Genomic DNA, 20,871 nt, shown 5'->3' with positions numbered 1-20,871 from the left:
GGACTCTACTTTCAGAATCTACTATGTCACTCTCCATCCTGATGAAGAATTCTATCATATTGTGGTCACTCTTCCCCAAGGGGCCTCACACAGCTAGTTTGCCAACCAATTCCTTTGCCATTACACAATACCTAGTCTGGGGTAGTCAGTTATTTGGTTAGTTCCTCAAAGTATTGATTCAGAAAACCATCTCATGACACTCCAGGAATTCCTCCTCTCTGGTGTTGTTACTGACTTGATTTGCCCAATATACATACAGATTAAAGTTACCCATAATCAAGCCACTCACCATTCCGACTTGGAAATATGTCACTGTCACTGAGTAAAAATCTTGGAATTCCCTCCCTCATGGCATAGTGGGTCAACTCACGCCATCTGGACTGCAGCGGCTCAAGAAGGCAGCTCACCAACAACTTCTTAGGAGCAACTATGGGCAGGCCATGAATGCAGGCCCTGCCAGCAACACCCACATCCCACGCATTAATAATAATTACAGCTGTACCTTTGTTGCATGCATCTCTAACTTCATGTTTAATGACTTTCCCAACTGTATCACTCTGGTTTGGGTGCCTATTTACAACAATCGCTATTGTTTTCTGTTCGTTGGTATTTTTCAGCTGTATCCACATAGATACCACTTCACCAGAGCTAACATCCTTCCTCACTACTGTGTTACTGGCCTCTTTAACCAGCAATGCCACCCCACCTCCTTTTCTTCCTTGTCTGTCCTTCCAAAAAACTGAATACCCTGGATATCCAGTTCCTTTCCCTTATCATCCTGCAGCCATGTCTCTGTAATCCCAGCTCTCTCATATCCATTTACATCATTTGCATGACTAATTCATGAGCTTTTTGTGCATTAAGACACAAGGCCTTAAGTCTTCTCTACTGAACATTTTTAGTCCTGTTCACATTATTTTGCACTAAAAGCCTGAATTCTTTACCTATCATTTTTCCTCTTTCCAATTCTGTCTTTTGGTTCTGCTCTCATTTCTATGTCTACTGACTCCATGTGGAGATTCCCATTCCCTTGCCATTTTAGTTTAAAATCTCCCAAACCACACTAGCAAAAACTTTCAGTTTCAGCCCTGCTCAAGTGTGATCCTATCTCCACAGAAATGGTTCCATTTCCCCAGGAATCTGTAACAGTTGCTCCTTGCATTTTCTCTCTCATCTGACATATCCTGCACTTTCTACTCCAACTGACATTTGATCTGCTAGAAATCCTGAGATCATGACTTTTGTGGCCCTATTTTTTGATTTGCTTCCAATCTCCTTATATTCTGCCTCCAGGACCTCATCCCTTTACCTACCTATGTTATTGGTACTGATGTGTAGCACAACAACTAGATAGTCAACCTCCCATTTCAGAATCTGCTATAGCCACCACAAAGCATCCTTGATCCGAGCACTCGGGAGGCAATATGCCAACTTGGGGTCTCATTTCTGACCAGACAGAAATGTCCATCTAAAAACCAAAAGAACTGCGGATGCTGTAAATCTGGAACAAAAACAAAGTTGCTGGAAAAACTCAGCAGTTCTGGCAGCGTTTGGGGAGGAGAAAACCGTTGCGGGTTTCCTCAGAAATGTCCATCTGTACACTCACAATTGAATCCCCTGTTATTGTAGCCTTCCCACAGTTATTCCTCTTGTCAATGCAACAGGGACAACCACGGTGCAAAAAATCTAGATTTTGCTCCTTTCCTCTTAAAGGTCATTCCCTCCAACTGTATCAAAAATGCTAAATCTGTTTTGCAGGGGAATGGCCACAGAGGAATTTCTGCACTGGTCTGTGCTGATCTAGGTTAGTGCATTGATTGGGACATTACAATTCAGTTGTATGTACTTGTGCTAGGCCATGGAAAAACACAGAGTGTGGTCATTTCTGTCAGTTTTTACTGAGGAATAACACCCTCACCTCTGAGTCAAATGCTTGCAGGTTTGGTCCCACCTGAAAGACCTAAAATCTATAACCTGCACTGATGTTTCAAAACCACAGCAAGAGAGTATAGCACAGTCACTGCTGCTTCTTCCAGATTTGATGTTAAACTTTGTTCCATCTGCTCTGACACTATTTGAAGGGCCATTCAGCCTGGTTTCTGATCCAAAAAACTTACCTATCCATTCACCAAGTTTGTTTTCATAAAACACAGTAACTGGTCCCTTCTTTCATTGCAGTCTACAGGAATAGTGCCAGAAGGCTGGAGGATAGCAAATGTTGTCCCCTTGTTCAAAAAGGGGAGGAGGGACAATCCTGGTAATTACAGACCAGTGAGCCTGACTTCCATTGTGGGTAAAGTGTTGGAAAGGATTATAAGAGATAGGATTTATAATCATCTGGAAAGGAATAATTTGATTAGGGATAGTCAACATGGTTTTGTGAAGGATAAGTCATGCCTCACAAACCTTATAGAGCTCTTTGAGTAGGTGACCAAAGAGGTGGATGAGGGTAAAGCAGTTGACGTGGTGTATATGGATTTCAGTAAAGCATTTGATAAGGTTCCCCACGGTAGGCTATTGCAGAAAATACTGAGGCATGGGATTGAGGGTGATTTAGCAGTTTGGATCAGAAATCGGCGAGCTGGAACGAGACAGAGGGTGGTGGTTGATGGGAAATGTTCATCCTGGAGTTCAGTTACTAATGGTGTGCCGCAAGGATCTGTTCTGGGGCCAGTGCTGTTTATCATTTTTATAAATGACCTGGATGAGGGCGTAGAAGGATGGGTTAGTAAATTTGCGGATGACACTAAAGTCAGTGGAGTTGTGGATAGTGTGGAAAAATGTTGCAGGTTACAGAGGGACATAGATAAGCTGCAGAGCTGGGCTGAGAGGTGACAAATGGAGTTTAATGCTGAAAAGTGTGTGTGGTCATTTCTGTCAGTTTTTAGGAGTAACAGTAATACAGAGTGCAGGGCTAATGGTAAGATTCTTGGTGGTGTGGATGAGCAGAGAGGTCCATGTGCATAGATCTCTGAAAGTTGCCACCCAGGTTGATAGGGTTGTTAGGAAGGCGTACGGTGTGTTAGGTTTTATTGGCAGAGGGATTGAGTTTTGGAGCCATGGGGTTATGCTGCAGCTGTACAAAACTCCGGTGCGGCCGCACTTGGAGTATTGCCTACAGTTCTGGTCACCGTATTTTAGGAAAGATGTGGAAGCATTGGAAAGGGTGCAGAGGAAATTTACCAGGATGTTGCCTGGTGTGGAGGGAAAGTCTTGTTAGGAAAGGCTCAGGGACTTGAGGCTGTTTTTGTTAGAGAGAGGGTTAAGAGGTGACTTAATAGAGATGTACAGGATGATCAGAGGATTAGATTGGGTGGACAGTGAGAGCCTTTTTCCTCGGATGGTGATGGCTAGCATGAGGGGACATAGCTTTAAATTGAGGGGTGATAGACATAGGACAGATGTCAGAGGTAGGTTCTTTACTCAGGGTATGGAATGCCCTGCCTGCAACAGTAGTACACTCGCCAACTTTAAGGGCATTCAAATGGTCATTGGATAAACATATGGATGATATTGGAATAGTGTAGGTTAGATGGGCTTCAGATTGGTTTCACAGGTCGGCGCAACATCGAGGGCCAAAGGGCTTGTACTGCGCTGTAATGTTCTACGTTCTACGTTCTAAACCTGCTGTGCACAAATTAGCTTCTGTGGTTCTTGCCTTTAAAACACTTTAAAAGCACAAGGGTTTAATTCATTCAAAGGATGTGCAAGTACATATTTGTTGCTCACTCCTAATTACCCCCATTGGCTGTGATGTACTTTGGCACATTCTTAAATCAAGGAGGATGCTGCATAAGGGCAAGACATCCTTTCTTTCCTGATAACTATTAGTGAGCTCTACGTGATGCTACATATCAATTATTGATGCCAAGAAAGGCCAGAATTCAGTTCGAAGGCAACATACATTAGAGTCATGATACTAACTGCCTTGAAATTTATGAACTTACGCTTCTGCATATCCTGTTATAGTTTTCTCTAAGGTCATTTTGAGGTCAGTGATAAGTTCTTGCGCATTTTTATGAATATAAAGGATTGTTCCCCAAGAAAAATTTGAATTAAGCAAAGTGACACTATTTATCTGGTCATCCAGGGGAAGATAAGTAAAAATAAAAAAAACCCAGCAGTTTGTGATCTCAGGTATTTCTACTCATTGTTAATACACACAGACCCTTCGCCCTGCATGAACAATCTTAATCTGTTCACACATGTATCGCAGGATTTAACATCTTAAATAGTCACTTTCTGTTGTTTTGTGAATTATGGTCGGCATTTTACATCTCACACCTTTATCATAAAAACAATGTTTTGGCATATTGGGAGCGATTAGGGGATGTATGCAATGCAATTTAATTGTTAAGTCTGATGTTGGTGACTACTTAATTCATTAAGATGATGAATAGATCAAACTGAGCAGCGGCAGAGAATTTGTGAAAATACAGTCCTTTTTCTTCCTTTGGTAATGATCATTGGTAATATTTGACTGCAAACTTGTCAATATTCAGGAGGCAGCAATTCAAAGAATATGTTCATTCAATGTTCTGAAATCCATTCAAGCTCCATGAACACCTTGAGTCGGGACAGGGGATAAATCAGAATGATACTCCCCACTTTTGACCTGAAAGCAATTCATCAGTGAATTGGTCACTGTCTTTAATTTGCTGAATATGGGACTTCAGCAGGAAACCTTCATCATATCAGGAATACCTCTGTGTAAAAGAAAGTACATTTGAGAGCTTTCTTGATTCAGAGGTGACATGTTAAGTCTTGGAATTGGTAGTCTTTTTCAAAAGTGAGGGAGATTCTTCGCTGAAGTGTTTGATTCTGGAAGGTCTGTTTCAGAAACTCAGGGTTTGACTCAGAAAGGGCAGGAACTTGAATACTGGAAACATTTAATCGGAAACGAGAAAAATGAAAGGCAATTACAAATAATTAAAGGCCTCAGAGTAAAAGAAAAGACTATAATAAGGCAGTAAATAAGAATGTGAAAACCTAATTTTGCCCATCCCCTTTTAGACTGACTAGCAAGCTTTAAGTGCCCCATGCCACAATTTCAAAACATAGAAAAACAAATACCAGAAGCCAAACTTTTTAAAAAAATTTAAACACTGAAGTATCTAAGACATTTGATCTTTGACATGAGAAGGAACATTGGCATTCAAGCAATCCATACCATTTCTCTGTAGAATTAGCCTTTGTTGTCATATATACTCAATGAGTACAGTGAAGTTCATATGTCGCCACTTACAGCACTGACCTAGGTGCAACATACCTCGGTACAGCGTCTTTAATTATAAGGTTTAGACAATAGAATAATTAAATGTCCAGCATTGCAGAGATAAAAGTTCACAACAACAGACTACACTGGCACATGACTTCCAGTCTACACTAGGCCCAGGCTCCAGACCATGCCAAGCTTTGCCTTGAGGATTGTGAGGCTGGGAGATCACTTCAGGCTGCCAGGCCGAGCCAAGAATGCCATGATGGGAAGCTGCTGTGCCAGCTCCGGAGGTTGTCCCTCAACACTGGGAGGCCATTGCCCTGCCAGGTCAATAGGTCACTGTGCTGGGAAGCTGCTATGGGGAGAGGCCGCTGCGCCAGGCCAGGAGCCGTCACCGGAGGCCGGGAGTTGTTGCTGGAGGCCAGGAATTGTGCTTAGCTGGAGACCAGGAATCATCGCTTGCCGGAGGCAGGGTGTCATCAGAGAGAAGAAAATAAAGTGCAAAGAGGTAAAAAAGAGGAGAAAAGAAGAATGGGTGCAGCAGACAAGCTTCGATTGGGTTCTACTCTCCTATTTCCCGAAAGCTAGTGGAATTCCATCAAAAAAAGCAGAAGACGGCAAATTTATGATTTTCTCGGACAACTTCTTAGTGTTACATTGATTCTCCATCTCAGCAGTGAGTTGTATTGATAGTCCAAAGCTTATTACAGCAGATTAGAGTGTGGTTTAGATAGTCCAAATCTTTGTCCTGGACATCCTTTCAGGAATATGCCTGAGATCAGCAATGGAACAACCTGGCTTAAATATGAAATTATGCCTGCTTTTTAAAAACAATCCAAGCAATGTTGAAAGGAGGTCTTGTACAAGGGGAACACAGGAATTCAACCCCGCAAGGTTATTCTGCTATTCAATAAAATCATAGCTGATCTATGGCCTAACTCCAATTGCCTACCTTGGGGCAATATCCCTTGATAACCTTGCTTCATAAAAAATTGTCTACCTCAGGCTTAAATTTAACAGTTGGAATAGTATCCACTACCATTTGAGGGAGAGAGTTTCAAACATCCTCTATTCTTCACGTGTAAACGTGCTTTCTAACATCTCTTCTGAATCTCTCCCTAATTCCTAGACTGTGCCCCTTGTTCTCTAATTTCAAAGAGAGGAAATAGTGTATCTTTATCTACCCGATCCTTCTCTACTAATATCTTGAAGATCTCGCCCGTTAACCTTCTCAATTCTAGAGAATAAAGGCCCAATTTAGTCTAATCTCTCCTCATAACTTAATCCATGATGTCCAGCTATAACCCTTGTGAACCTGCATTGAACTCCCACCAGGGCCAAAAACTTTGTTCCTACAGTGTGGTGCCCAGATTTGGTCCTGTCAGTTTCTATTCCTTTTTTGCTGTGAGTTCCAGGTCATCGCTTGCTGTGCAAATAAGTTTTTCCTACCATCTCCCTCTCGTCTCTTGTTCAGAATTTTAAATTCGTGTCCATGGTCCGTGTACCACGAGCAAATGAGAACAGTTTAATTTGTCTGTGTTATTTCAACCTGCGGTGATTAAATTTTTCTTTATCCCCCTTTGCTCCGAGGAGAACAAGCCCAAATTCTCCAGCCTAACCTTGCAGCAAGGTTGTTTCATGCTGGAAACTTCTCATCTGAAGCTCTAAACACGCTCACATGCTTACAAAAATGTAGTAAACCAAGCTGGCAAAGCCCTGTAGTCATGGGCTAACCAGAGCTTTACACAGCTTCAACACCCAACTTCCCTTTCTTGAGATGTACACTTTTGTTTCTCAGTACACTTTACATGAACAGTTGGGATAAAGCACATCCAGAATGGCATTCAGCCAGAGTGAAGGTGTATTACTTAGTGCACTGTCGGAACTTGGTGCAAAGGAGAAGAGATACTAAATGCTTTTTTTTGCCTCATAGTTTGTAGTTTCTACAGGATTGGCCGGCCCAGCACAAAACAATGCAGGAAAACCGTGATAGCATTGGTTGGTAATAGTCACTAATTTGACTATCTATTAGAAGTTACTTTCAGATTGAAGGTAAATAGGAGGAATACTTTACAGAGTGTAAACTAAAAGACCAGCGGGAAATTTTTAAAAAGCAAATTAATAACAAAGTAATTAAAATAAATGTGACGTTCCAGATGATGTGTTGTATCTGCTTGATGTAGGAACTCATGGACCTCATTGTGGTTCATAATGACTACATCTGTAGTGAGTGTCAGTTAGTTGAAGTACTCCAGCTCAGAGCTGATTAGCTGGAGCATGAGTTTCGAACTCTGTGACACATCAGGGAGGGAGAGAGTTACCTGGATACTGTGTTTCTGGAGGAAGTCACTCTTAAATTAACTACCTCAAATTCAGTCAGTGGTCAGGGACAGGAGAATGAGACTGCCAGCAAAGCAGGTCAAGGGATCCGGGAGGTAGTGCAGTAGAGCCTCAGCCCTTGCCCTTGTCCAATAGGTGTGAGATTTTTGTTCCCTCTGTTGACAAGAGCAGGGTCTGCAGGGAGGATTAGCAAATGGGCCATAGTACCAGTGTACTGGGAGTCACACAAGAGGGGAAAGAAAATAGAAATGTAGTTGTAAGCAGCAATAGTATAGTCAGGAGAATAGACACAATCGTCTGTGGCCAGGATCAACGGCCCCAAAGACTGTGTTGCCTGCCTGATTCCTGCATTAAGGATATCTCATCTGGGCTGCAGAGGAACTTGCAGCGGAACGGGGACGATCCAGTTTTTGTGATATCCGTAGATGCGACGATTATGGGTAGAAATACAAAAGAAGTTCTTCTTCTAGGGGCTAAATTAAAGGCAAAACCAAAAAGACAATGTTCTCCAGATTACTATCTGAGCCATGAGCTAATTAGCACAGGATCAATCAGATTAAAGATTAGTCCGGAAGAAATGAATTTGAACTCATGGGAGATAATGGGAACTGCAGATGCTGGAGAATCCGAGATAACAAAGTGTGAAGCTGAAGGGTCCAGGCCCAAAACGTCAGCTTTTGTGCTCCTAAGATGCTGCTTGGCCTGCTGTGTTCATTCAGCTTCACACTTTGTTATCTTGCACTCATGGGACATTGGTGCCAGTACTGGGGAAGGAAGGAGGTGTTCCAATGGGAGAGGATCAACCTGACTCATGCTTTGACCAGAGTCCTGGTGAATCACATAACTAGGGCTGTAGATAGGGCTTTAAACTAAATAGCTGGGGGAGGGTTCAATTGCATGGAAAGTTAGACAATCAAGGTTCAAGGAGAAAGCAGGATTGCAAGTTAGTGATGAGTCTGATTGTTACCAGAAAAGTTAAGGATGGAGAGAATGTGTGAACATCACCCCAATAACTTGTACAATCATTGGGAAATTTGCTAATAGAACAAATGTAAAGGCTTTTTATCTGAATGCATGCAGCATCTAGAATAAGATTAATGAGTTAACAGTGCAAATAAAGACAAATAGATACGATTTGGTGACAATTACTGAGACATGTTTCCAGAGAGGCCAGTTTTGCAAATTGAATATCCAAATGTACTCAGTGTTTTGGAAGGATAGGTAGGAAGGAAAAGTGGGTGGTTTGTCAGTAATGGAAGAGATCAGTGGCGTACTGCGAAATGATGACAGCACTGGAGGTCAAGACAGTTTGGGTAGAAATAAGAAACAACAAGGGAAAGAAGTCTCTAGTGGGCGTAATCTTGAGGTCCCCAAACAGCAGTCCCACTATGGGGCACAGTATAAACAGGAAATGCTGAGGGCTTGCAAGAAAAGGTACAGCAGCAGTTATGGGTGACTTCAATATGCGTATAGATTGGATCAATCAAATTGGCAAAGGTAGCCTGACGGTCCATTGAATGTGTTGGAGATTGTTTCTTGGAGCAATGTGTTTTGGAACCAACCAGGAAGCAAGCTATTCTGCACTTGGTATTGTATCATGAGATAAATGATCTCATTGCCAAGGATTCTCAAGGGAAAAGTGTTCAAAACATGCTAGCATTTCAAATTCAGTTGGAGGGCGAGAAACAGGAGTACCACACCAGCATTCTGGAATTCAACAAATGTAATTGCATAGGCATGAGGACAAATCTGGCCACAGTAGACTGAACAGGAAAACTAAAAGGTAGGATAACTGATGAGATATTTAAGGATGTTTGCAATTGCTCCCAACTAAAATATATTCTAGTAAGATTGTAAGAGGGAAAAATGTTCACGGGTAAGCGAGGAAGTTAAAGGTAAAATGACAATAAAAACCACATCGTACCATATTGCAAAGGTGAGTGGAAGGCTGGAAAATGGGAAGCTTTTCATGATCAACAAAATCATAAGAAGAGCAAAAGTAAATTATGAAAGAAAACTAATGCAATATATAAGAATGGATAGCAAAAGCTTCTATAAGGATGCAAAAGGGAAGAAAATAGCTAAAATGAATGTTGGCTCCTTGAGAATGAGAGTGGGGAGTTATTGGTAAGGAACACAGAAATGTCAGAGCCACAAAATCAATATTTTGCTTCTGTTTTCATGGTGGAGGAGATAAGAACCAGCCCAAAAGTAACATGTAATGCAGGGGTTGTAGAAAGGGAGGACGTTAGAACAATCATCATCACGAGGGAAAAAAAGTAATGAACGAACTATTGGGATTGAAGGTAGACAAGTCTCTGGGGACTGATGGTCTATTTCCTAGGATTTCAAAGGAAGAGGCAGTCGAAATAGTGATTCCTTGGTCATAAGATTTTAAAAATCCCCTGGTTGCAGGATAGATTCTGGTGGTTTGGGGAAATGCTAATATGACACACATAATCAAAAAGAGAGGATGGCAGAAAATAGGAAATTACAAACCATTTAGTTCAACTTGTGTCATTGAGAAGTTGTTCAAATCCAGGATTGAGGAATTAATAACATGCAGTTGGAAAGTCAAAATACAATCCATCAGAATCAGCGTGGTTTAGTGAAGGACAAATCATTTTTAAATAATTTGCTAAGTGCTTTGAAGATGTAACAAGAAATATAGAAAATGGGAATCCAGGAGATGTAGTAGGTCTCAGCTTTCAGAAGGCATTTGATAAGATTCCCCATGAAAGGATGAGACATAGACTATAATCACATGGGGTTGGGGGTAATTTATTCACTCCTTGTTCAGAAAACACAGGATGCTTGCACACAGATGCAGTGGGTAATCAGAAAAAGTAATGAATGTTGGCCCTTATTTCGCAGGTGTTAGATTAGATGATACAGAATCCTTACAAAACTGCACACGGTGCTAGTGGGTCTGTATTTGGAGTAATGTGAGCAGTTTTGGTTCCCTTATTTAATGAAAGATATCATTTCATCGGTGAGTTATGGTAGGATTTGGGGTTCATCTTACCATCCACATTTCCCTGAAAATTGTTGACTGGTTGGTTGACTGTTATCTTGACTTATTTTGCAGTTTTGTACAGTTTAATAAAAATGGTATAACCAGGAAAGAAAATAAAACCAAGAGATTTAGAATCTCCTCATCCAGGGGACTGATTTGGAGCTGGCTGGCCACAGCTAGCCTACTGTGCATAAGTAAATAAAGGGGGACTTGGTGATGGGATACTGGCCTCTGTGCAGTTATTTCAGCAATACAGTTTTTAAAAAATCCCTTTTCTTGCCTTCAGATATTATCAGGTAAGGGCCCGAAGGGTTATGAAACCAAATGTTGTTAGTAGATACGTCAGCCATGATCTAATAGAAAGACCATTCCTTAAAGACCTATTTAGATTAGATTCCCTACAGTGTGGAAACAGGCCCTTCGGCCCAGCAAGTCCACACTACCCCTTGAAGCATCCCACCCAGACCCATCCCCCTATAACCCACACAGCCCTGAACACTATGGGCAATTTAGCATAGCCAATCCACCTAGCCTGCACATCTTTGGACTGTGGGAGGAAACTGGAGCACCTGGAGGAAACCCACGCAGACACAGGGAGAATGTGCAAACTCCGCACAGACAGTTACCCGAGGCTGGAATCGAACCCGGGTCCCTGGAACTGTGAGGCAGCAGTGCTAACCACTGAGCCACCGTGCCACCCTATATATTTCTGATCTTTCGTTCCGAGCTGTAAGTTTTACATCCATGAGGGAGCAGGCTTGACCTCAGGAGAACATTTTGTTCAAAACAGGGTACATCTAGGAATCCAGCACTCACTGAGGACTGTGCTAATGCGTCAATCTAGATTATGGGCTCAAGTCCCTTTAAGAATAGATGCAGAAGAGAGGGCAAGCACTGACGGCATTGTAAGGGTTCTCATGTCGATGGAGTTGAGGCTCCCCAGGTTGGCAGATCTATCGTTGGGTAAAGCTAAGAGAATCTGTGGACTGACCTTGAAAGGCCTGACTTGCTTCCCAACATCTTCACCTGGTGGCTTCATCTAAGGAACAGGATAAAATTCCCTCAGAAATCTAATGGCATTGAACCCACATTTGCATTTGTTCATGAAGTTCCTACAGGAATCCATCAGGAGACTCAATGAGTGCCAAAAGCAATGGTGTTGTAATGAGGACAGCAGACAAAAAAAATTGCTTCATTTTAACCGCTTGTCCACTTCCTTCCTATGAATCAGTGAAGCACTTATTCCCCCCGACCCGTGTTTCTGATATGGAATCACATGGGGGTTAATAGTTGCAAAGGAAGACATTTAGTCCATCATATCTCCTTTGCCTCTTTGCTCAAGCAATCTAAAACCCATCCCAGTCATCTACTCTATACCTGTTACAGCAATTCCTTGTTTGTGTTAGACATGGATCCATTAATCCTTTAAAGGTTGGCAAAGTCTTTCACTGAACTACTCCCTCAATGTTCCATCAATGTTGAACAAAGGAATTACCTCTTGCCTCTTTCTGTGAAAATTTTAAACAAATGATTAACTCTTCTAAGATTTCCCAATCACAGGAAATATTCTTCCAAGATTGATCCTTCTAAGACAATTACACTTTAAAAGCCGGGGATAATGGGAACTGCAGATGCTGGAGAATCCAAGATAATAAAATGTGAGGCTGGATGAACATAGCAGGCCAAGCAGCATCTCAGGAGCACAAAAGCTGACGTTTCGGGCCTAGACCCTTCATCAGAGAGCTGATGAAGGGTGTAGGCCCGAAACGTCAGCTTTTGTGCTCCTGAGATGCTGCTTGGCCTGCTGTGTTCATCCAGCCTCACATTTTATTATGTTACACTTTAAAAGCCACTATTTACACACCTCATGGCTGTCGCTGCAGCAGTGCTTGCGGTTTCAAATTCATGGCTTTGAGTTTTCACCCCAATTTATACAATTTCCAACAGGCAAAAGAAGAAACAGAAACCCTTATCACAAACCAAAAGGTGACTATTTCCAATTGTACCACTTGAATTCCTTTGTGTAATCTTTGTCACAATGCAATTCTGTTTTGTTTCATTAATAAAAAACGCATCTAAAAATTTTTCCCTCATGATGTAACGCGCGCCAATATTTTGCCTGTTTTCTCCCAGTTCTGTCTACTTCTCAATCTTCTGTGAGAGTGTCAGCTGTGGGTCTGTGATGGTATGTGAGCTCGAAGGTAGTGAGTTCAAGACGCGACCATAGACATGAGCGCACGTTCTTAGCTGATATTCAAGTGTCATACTGCAGAAATACTCAACAGTGAGACATGCAGTGTTTCAGATGCAACTCTAAGCTGTTGGTATGTAGACCCTTTCAGACGAGTATAAAAGATCCCCTGACATTATGTTGAAGAAGTATTGGGGAGTATTGAAAGGAGCTTTTTAAATACAAGTTCATCCTTTTTATTTGTTCTCCGTCTCTGTTCTGTCACTTTTAATCCATGCCCGCAGTGTTCTCCACATTTAGAATTATACCAGATACAGCAACAAGTAAGATTGCAGCATGATTCACCTTCCTTGTAATCAGCAAAAGGAAGGATTATGAAATGTAGTAGCGAGGATGGAAATCAGCAGAAATTCCAAGATTCTACATTTTGTACTGAATTCATAAAATTAATTATTTTCCTCATATAGCATTTTCAGCTTTGAACCAGCAACAGCTGGTTTTTACAATCAGAAAATATGCAAAGCACTGCCAAACTGACACAGAACTCAAATTATCAACACTTGTTAGTTTTGGCTCATTGGTATCACAAAGCTGTGAGTTTAAACTCATTTAAAATTGTGATGACATAATCTAGGCAATTCATTGCTACACCAAAGTCGTACTGTCTTCTCCTGTCTTCATGGTGGTGTTCCCCTTCAGATGGAATGAGGTTAATCTGAGAGCTTGGCTAACTGTTGTAGAGATGCAAAAACTCACTCATTCACACTTCTTGAAGAGCCTACAATGATCCAATGAACAGGGTACTATGCGACCTCACTGTTTCTAAATCGGCTTCTATGTTCTTGTAATTCAGAGGTATTTCATGAGCTGTTAAATTCCCTTGACATATCCTGAGAAGTAACGGTGCTTTCCTCTCTGCAAATCACCTCTCAAGTTGATTCCATCGATTAGCCATACTATCAGACTATAAGATATAAGGGCAGAATGACACCATTCAGCTCATCAGGTCTGCTCTACCATTCAATCATTCCTGGATTTTTTCTTTACCCCCTCTCCTCCCTGTTTCTGCTGATCCCCTTACCAATAAATGCCAAAAGGTAAAACTGAAAAAAACTGCGGATGCAGGAACAAAAACAGAAGTTACTGGAAATTCTCAGCAGGTCTGGCAGCATCAGTGAAGAATAACCACAGTTAACGTATCGGGTCCGGTAACCCTTGCTCATTCTGAGCCAGACCCGAAATGTTAACTCTAATTTTTCTTCACTGATGCTGCCAGACCTGCTGAGCTTTTCCAGCAACTTCTGCTTTTGATAACAAAAGGTATTCCAGTCTGAAATACACTCAATGATTTGGTCATCACAGCCTCTGCGGCAATAAATTCCACAAATTAACTACCTTTTTGCTGAAGAAATTCCTCCTCATCTCAGTTCTGAAGTATCGTCCCTTAACTCGAAGGCTGTGCCCCTTGGTCCTAGTCTCTCCTACTAGCTTCTCCACATACAGTCTATCTAAGCTTCTCAGTATTCTGTAAGTTTCAATCAGATAACCCCCTCATCCTTCTCAACTTCGCTGAATACAGAACCATGATCCTCAACTGTTCCTCATATTATAAGCTTGATGTCTCTGGGATCATTCGTGTTAACCTCCAAAGCCAGCACATTTTTCCTTAGAAACCGGGACAAAACCTGCTCACAATATTCTAAATGCAATCTGACCTGAGCCTTGTACAGCCTCAGCAGTATATTTCTGTTGTTGTACTCTAGACCTCTTGAAACAAATACTAACATTACATTTAACTTCCCAGCTGCCAACTGAACCAGCGTGTTAACCGGAAGAGAGTCCTGAAATAGGACTCTGAAGCCCCTTTATGCTTCAGATTTCCAAAGCCTCTCCCCATTAAGAAAGTAATTTGTGCCTCTATTCTTCCTACCAAAGTGCATATCCTCACACTTTTTCATGTTGTATTTCAAGTGCTGCTTTTTTGCCCACTCGTGTAGCATGTGCATAGTCCTTTTGCAGCACCCCCACTTCCTCAACATTATGTATCCCTCCATCTATCTTTGTGTCATCTGTCAACTTAGCAACAATAGCCTCAGTTCCTTCATCCAGAAAATTAAACTGAGAAACTTGCCTGCCTGTCATATGAGCAGTCTCCGCAAGTCATTTGTTCGCTTGCTGAAAGAATAAGCTGCTTTTTGTAAAAAAAGTTGAAAATATGCCATTGTCAAATTATAAAACCAAAAGATATTACAATCCTAACAGACGCATCTCCTGGCTGGCAAAGTAAACATTCAAATTCCAAAAATTCTTGCTTAGTTTAACATCAACTGACATTCGGTCCAGTAGCCAATTTTAAAAAGGTCAATGTGTGCGATTCAAATATGCTTGAATTTGACCATGATAATCTGGCCTGATCTTATCTCCTCACACTCTTTTTATCATTAATCACTGGGGGCCTTTTTAAGGGCCTCTTCATTCACTTTAAGAGCTTCAACTGTTGCTTTTGCAGTTTATCACCATAAACTGTTACCTTTTGTGACATTAATATGTTAAAAGTCTTGTCACATGCTGAAAATTATCAAACAAGTTAAAACGGCTTCTGATGTTAATTTCAAGACAATATTTGTGTGCTTTAGTAGTCAGCAGTTCATATGATAGCAGTCTTGTGTCTGAAGCAAATGTTTTTGGGGTTTCCGCTCCATTCCAGGACTTGAACACTAATATGGACAAATGCTCCAGCCCAGTTACTGATTGTGTGCTGCTTTTTTTGGAAATGCCATTTTCCTACCAAATGGAGGCCATTTCTGCCTGCTGAAGTGGACAAAATAAGTTCTGCAGCACACTATCAAGGAAAACAAGCCATCTAGTATTCTGGCCACTATCCAGTTGAACAGATCACTGGTAGCAATTACTTCTCTTTGCACCGTTGTATCTTCTCCTGAGTACCGTTAGGTATACACACTTGCCATCCTTGCATCCCCACCTCTTTTTTGTCGTCTCCACATTGTACATTGGTGACATTACCCAAAGACATAGAACCAGTTTCAACATGCCTGCGATGAAATCCAACTTGTCCTCTCCATCCAACCACTGAAATCCCCCTCCACAGTCACCTCGATGTCAAACTGCTTGACTGCTATCCAGTTTTGAATGAGTAATAGTTTCCTGCAGTAAACAAAGTGAACACTGGCATAACCTCCAACTCCACCATCAATAACTTGGTGAGTGTTTCAGGCTGAATCACTGTGTTTACTGCAGTCGAGCTGAGCTTGAAGCAGAAACTCCAGACTTGAGCACTCTCAATTGCTAACTTCCTCTAAAATACTAGCTACTAAACTCTCTACTTTAGCCTTTCTGAAACCTTCGTCAAAACATTTCTTCCAACTCCAGACACCTCAAATATGTTGTTGTCTTCTTTCCTGCCTTGTTTCCCATGCTTCAAAATTCCAACAATTGGCATGCAACAAATGGATTCATGGTTATCATGAGGGTCTCAATTCCAGATATTTATTGAATTGAAATTCCACCATCTGCCATGGCAGGATTTGAACCCAGTGCCCAGAACATTACCTGGATCAACAGTCCAGCAATAATACCACCAGGCCATCACCTACCCAGGCTTACTGGTATGCATTGACTCCCCTCACACACCACAATAAAACAATTCTTGCCCTGATGTATGCATATTATCTCTCTATCATTGCTCCCAGAGTCTGTCACCATTTACAGGCCAACAAAACCCTCCCTTGCAAAACTGTCTCTTTCTTTGAGCCCTGCCTATTTGCTGATAGCTCTTACCCACACTTACCCTAGTGACTTTATCTTCAGTCAAATAACTTGCACTGCCTGGAATTCCCAACTTAATGTCATCGTCCCTCCTTCCTGTTGTAAGAATCTGCACAAAACTCACACTTTTACCAGGTTTTCAGTCACTCCTCCTGATCAATCTCTTAACTCAGGATGTATTTATCTTATGCTTCCACAAAGCACTTTATTTTTAACAAAATGCCCCAAGGTCTTTCACAGGAGATTAATCAAACAAAATTTGACTCTGTATCTTTGCCATACCCAAAGATGTTAAGGCAGTGACCAAGTTTTCAGGATTGAAGGAGAGGGAAAGGCAGCAGAGAAAAACCAGCAATTAAAATTGTGAACATACAGCAGACCAGATTCCAAGGGTTGCAGAGATGTCAGCCGTCCTTTGGCTGGAGGAGCTTAATGAGATAAAGAGGGAGAGCCAAGGTCATCAATTGAATGCGAAGATGCGAATTTTAAAATTGATGCAGCACTGACCTGGGTATGGGTTCGCAAGCATAAAATGGAACTTGGTGTCAGGTTACAGGCAGCAAAGTGTTGGATGAGCTCAAGTTTATACAGGATGCAAGATCACGGAACAGATTGGAAGTGGTTTGTTATTTGGATGCCAGAATAGCTGAGAGCTCAATGGAACAGCGGGAAGCAGTTCTACCCCATTCACAAGGGATCCCGAACGGTGCTATTCGGAAACTTGCACGGAGACTGACAATGGAATTGGCAATAAACAAGGAGCAGAATCGGCGCTCAGTGAGAGGAGACTGCACAAGTGAGTTGTAGTATCAAGCTGAATAGGGCAGGCGTCAAAGTAAGGCGCCACAATTTGTTGTTACAAAATAGGCTGTTTACTTCCGACTAAGATGCAACAAATGAACACAAGTGAGTTGCTGGATCCTCACTGTTTGACGCCTGGATATTTAGGGTACCTTGATATTGTTCTCGGGAAAGGAAGGAAAATTAGCCCAGGAGTCGAGCAGGGAGCAAGAAAGCAAGGAAACGGACCCGAGACCGTGTGTGCCCTTGAAAGCAGAAAAAAAGCAGACGGCGTGGTCTCTGAGAGCCGAAGACTGAGGGCTTGCAGTGAGGAGAAGCGGAGACAGAGAGCCACCAGAGTCGGTGAAAACGTTGGGCACTCGCTGCAGTGAAGATTTTGGCTACTTACTGAACTGAGGGTCTTTCCACAAGTGAACGCACGGACTTCACGCTGGCACTAGCCCCACTTTCTTTCAGTTTGAAGCGAACTGTTTCCCTCTGCTGAGGAGAGGAAGTGAATCGTGCGAATTGTATCGAAGACGTTGCTTAACCGAGAGGAACCTGTCCAATGGCATGTAGCCAAACGGCAGCAATTTAAAGAGGAAAAATCCGGTGGAGCTGGAGATAACAACGGGTCCAAAACCTCAGCTGGCCTGCTGTGTCCGTCCAGGTCCACGCTTTACTATCTCAGACTCTCCAGCATCTGCAGTTCCTGCTGTCTCTGAAGGTTTTGGACTGTGTTGGATGATCAAGGGAATCTGGGAGGCCTTTTATTCCTTTCTGTATATCTTCAGAGCACGCTATTTTCAGCGCATTTCTGATTTTTCTTTGTGTTGCTTCTTAGGACTTAACCGGGTGGGTAGCGCCCATCACTTCTCCTTCGTAGACAGTCCCTGGCATTTGAAAGTGACCTGCTTCCACCCTGGTTCAATGGATTCTGAGATGGTGGAGAGGACCAGTGTGTGATCTGCAGACTCTGTCAAATGTTGGGTGGGTGCTGCTCGGAGCTATCCTCCCATGAGCTGCCTGGAGGTTTGTGTGCTGTCTCTCGTAGCCAGCAAGTCACTCAATGCGTCGTCTGAATGAGACATAACAAAGTATAGAGCTGGATGAACACAGCAGGCCAAGCAGCTTCTTAGGAGCACGAAAGCTGACATTTTGTGCCTGGACCCTTCATCAGAAAAGGATGAAGGGTCTAGGCCCAAAACATCAGCTTTTGTGCTCCTGAGATGCTGCTTGGCCTGCTGTGTTCATCCAGCTCCACACTTTGTTATCTCGGATTCTCCAGCATCTGCAGTTCACATTATCTCATCATCTTAATGAACCTTCTCCATTTTTGTTGGCCGTGGGACTGGTCCTCTCTGAGTTGGTGGGGATGTTTGATCCTGTTTGGGATGTTTTGAAGTCCACCTTGGGACACTGCTGTCATGCAGATTTGCAAGTGGAGCAGATCCTTCAAACTGCTGGTGTGAGGCCTGCAAATGGCTTGTCCTCCCTGACAGAGATAATGGGAGCCGCAGATGCTGGAGAATCCAAGATAACAAAGTGTGGGGCTGGATGAACACAGCAGAGCTGTTTTTACATGGTTAGCACTTCCATGTTGGGCTTGCTGTTACACTGTCTTGCTTGCTTTCTTACAGTTGACAGCGCAGCAGTGACCCCTAAATTCCTGTGCACTTTGGAAACTTTCATAACCTGCAATGGGCACCTCAAAACACAAGAGTAATAACAGAAGTGCTACCTTCTGCAAGATCCTTTAAATCCAGTGGCAAGGAAGGTGGCCCATCAGCATGTCTGTCAACTCAAATGCCAGCAAGGCCATTGTCAACAACGAAGCAAAATACAGCGGATACCTGAAATCTGAAATAAAAAGAGAAGGTGCTTTCTTGAGAAGGGTCCAGACCTAAAACGCCAGCTTTCCTGCTCCTTTGATGCTGCCTGGCCTGCTGTCTTCATCCAGCTTTACTTGTTCTCCCCCAGGTGCTGAGTCTAGCCTGGCAATATTGTGGAGAGAGAAACAGGGTTAACGTTTTGCATCCCAAGTGACTCAATCAGTTTTGAAGCAGCGTTGTTAGACTCGAAACATTCACTCTGCTTCTCTCTCCACAGATCCTCCCAGACCTGCTGAGTTTCTCCAGCACTCTCTGTTTCTGTTTCAGCAAATTCCAATTCTAACACTAACAGATCCTTCAAAACAAAGTGACCATCAGCAGCTGCTGTGAAATACCAACTCCAGTTTGGCAACCATAGGCTCAATCTCAAGAAACTTGCCCACAGCAGTAACAAACTGCTATGAGTGCTATTTGCAGCTGAGATGATAGTCAAATTAATTTGAATGATCAATAAGCTGCTCCCAGTGGAGAACAAATATAGTTTCTCAAAATCATGGTGCAAGTTGAGATGAGGAGGACCATCCCACTGTCTGAGCAAATCCATATTTTTTAAAGAAGACCCACAGACCCAAATATTGTGTCCAACTGCCTCATAAATAGCAGCAAAGCTTTGCGTCCACAAACTTCCCTGGATGTTCAGTCCAAGAGCCAATGTGAAAAACTTGCTGGTATCAGCCTGTAGTTTGCCTTTGTACCATTTGGACCCATGTCCCATTGTTTCACTGTCTAGGTTTAACTGCAGCAGATTTGCATCCTCTGCAACATTTATAATCTTACATTCTACCATCCCTTTTTAAAAAAAACCCTCTGAGTCAACACATTTCATGAGTGAAGAGCTTACATTTCTCTGGATTTTGCTCAAGTCTCTGTCATAAGGTTCCCTGCACTGTTTCTGTGGCTTGAATGTCTTACTGGATTAGAAAACAGTTGAGCAGAATGCTGACTGTCAATCCAAAGTGATAAATAGTTATACTTTCAGGCAGAGATAGTAGGAACTGCCGATGCTGGAGAATCTGAGATAACATGGTGTGAAGCTGGATGAACACAGCAGGCCAAGGAGCAGGAAAGTTGATGTTTTGGGTCAAGACCCTTCTTCAGAAAAAGGGTTTGAAGAAGGGTCTTGACCCGAAACATCAGCCTTCCTGCTCCTCTGATGCTGCTTGGCCTGCTGTGTTCATCCAGCTCTGCACCTTGTTATCTCAGATTTTCAGGCAGCTTGATCATCCTTTTGCCTCCTGAAGGAGTCACTTCACTGCTTGAACTACAGATCCCTGAGCACTCTGATGCCTAGGCCAAAAAGTAGACCTTCCATGATGAGCACAGCAGGTATGTGGCAACAAATAGATTATCCATACGTAAGGTGTTCAACAGAGCAGTTGCATAATCTTCTCTTGGTATTTCCAGTGTGGATAAGGTTGCACCATGTGTGGTCAACAGTACAGTGGAAAGGAATGCAGGAAATACGCATACATTTCTTATTTGCACCTTTGGGCAGTGTCGACGGGAAGATGTAAATGGACGGGAATTACACCTACTTGGGTTGCATAAAAAAATTCCAGAGAAAGGCCACCTCAAAGGTAGTGCGGTGAAAGAAAGAACTATTCTGGAAGCAAACAGGCAGGACGTCGGATGATGGTGACCTGGGATT

At 42.5% G+C, this 20,871-nt stretch overlaps 1 protein-coding gene across 1 annotated transcript in view; it reads right to left on the bottom strand.

Annotated features, from left to right (window-relative positions):
- itgb2 (integrin, beta 2) overlaps window positions 1-17,964 on the bottom strand; it is an 87,358-nt gene extending 69,394 nt beyond the window's left edge. The window contains exon 1 of the mRNA XM_048534094.2: window positions 17,741-17,964. The gene's annotated coding sequence lies outside the window, so the exon portion shown is untranslated. The remainder of the gene's footprint in view (window positions 1-17,740) is intronic.
- Between the last annotated feature and the right edge of the window lie 2,907 nt (window positions 17,965-20,871).

Source organism: Stegostoma tigrinum, chromosome 7, assembly GCF_030684315.1.
Source record: "Stegostoma tigrinum isolate sSteTig4 chromosome 7, sSteTig4.hap1, whole genome shotgun sequence".
NCBI classification, from domain to species: Eukaryota; Metazoa; Chordata; class Chondrichthyes; order Orectolobiformes; family Stegostomatidae; genus Stegostoma; species Stegostoma tigrinum.
The sequence above is the reverse complement of the archived record's forward strand: the minus strand, read 5'-3'. Positions and strand labels throughout refer to the sequence as shown.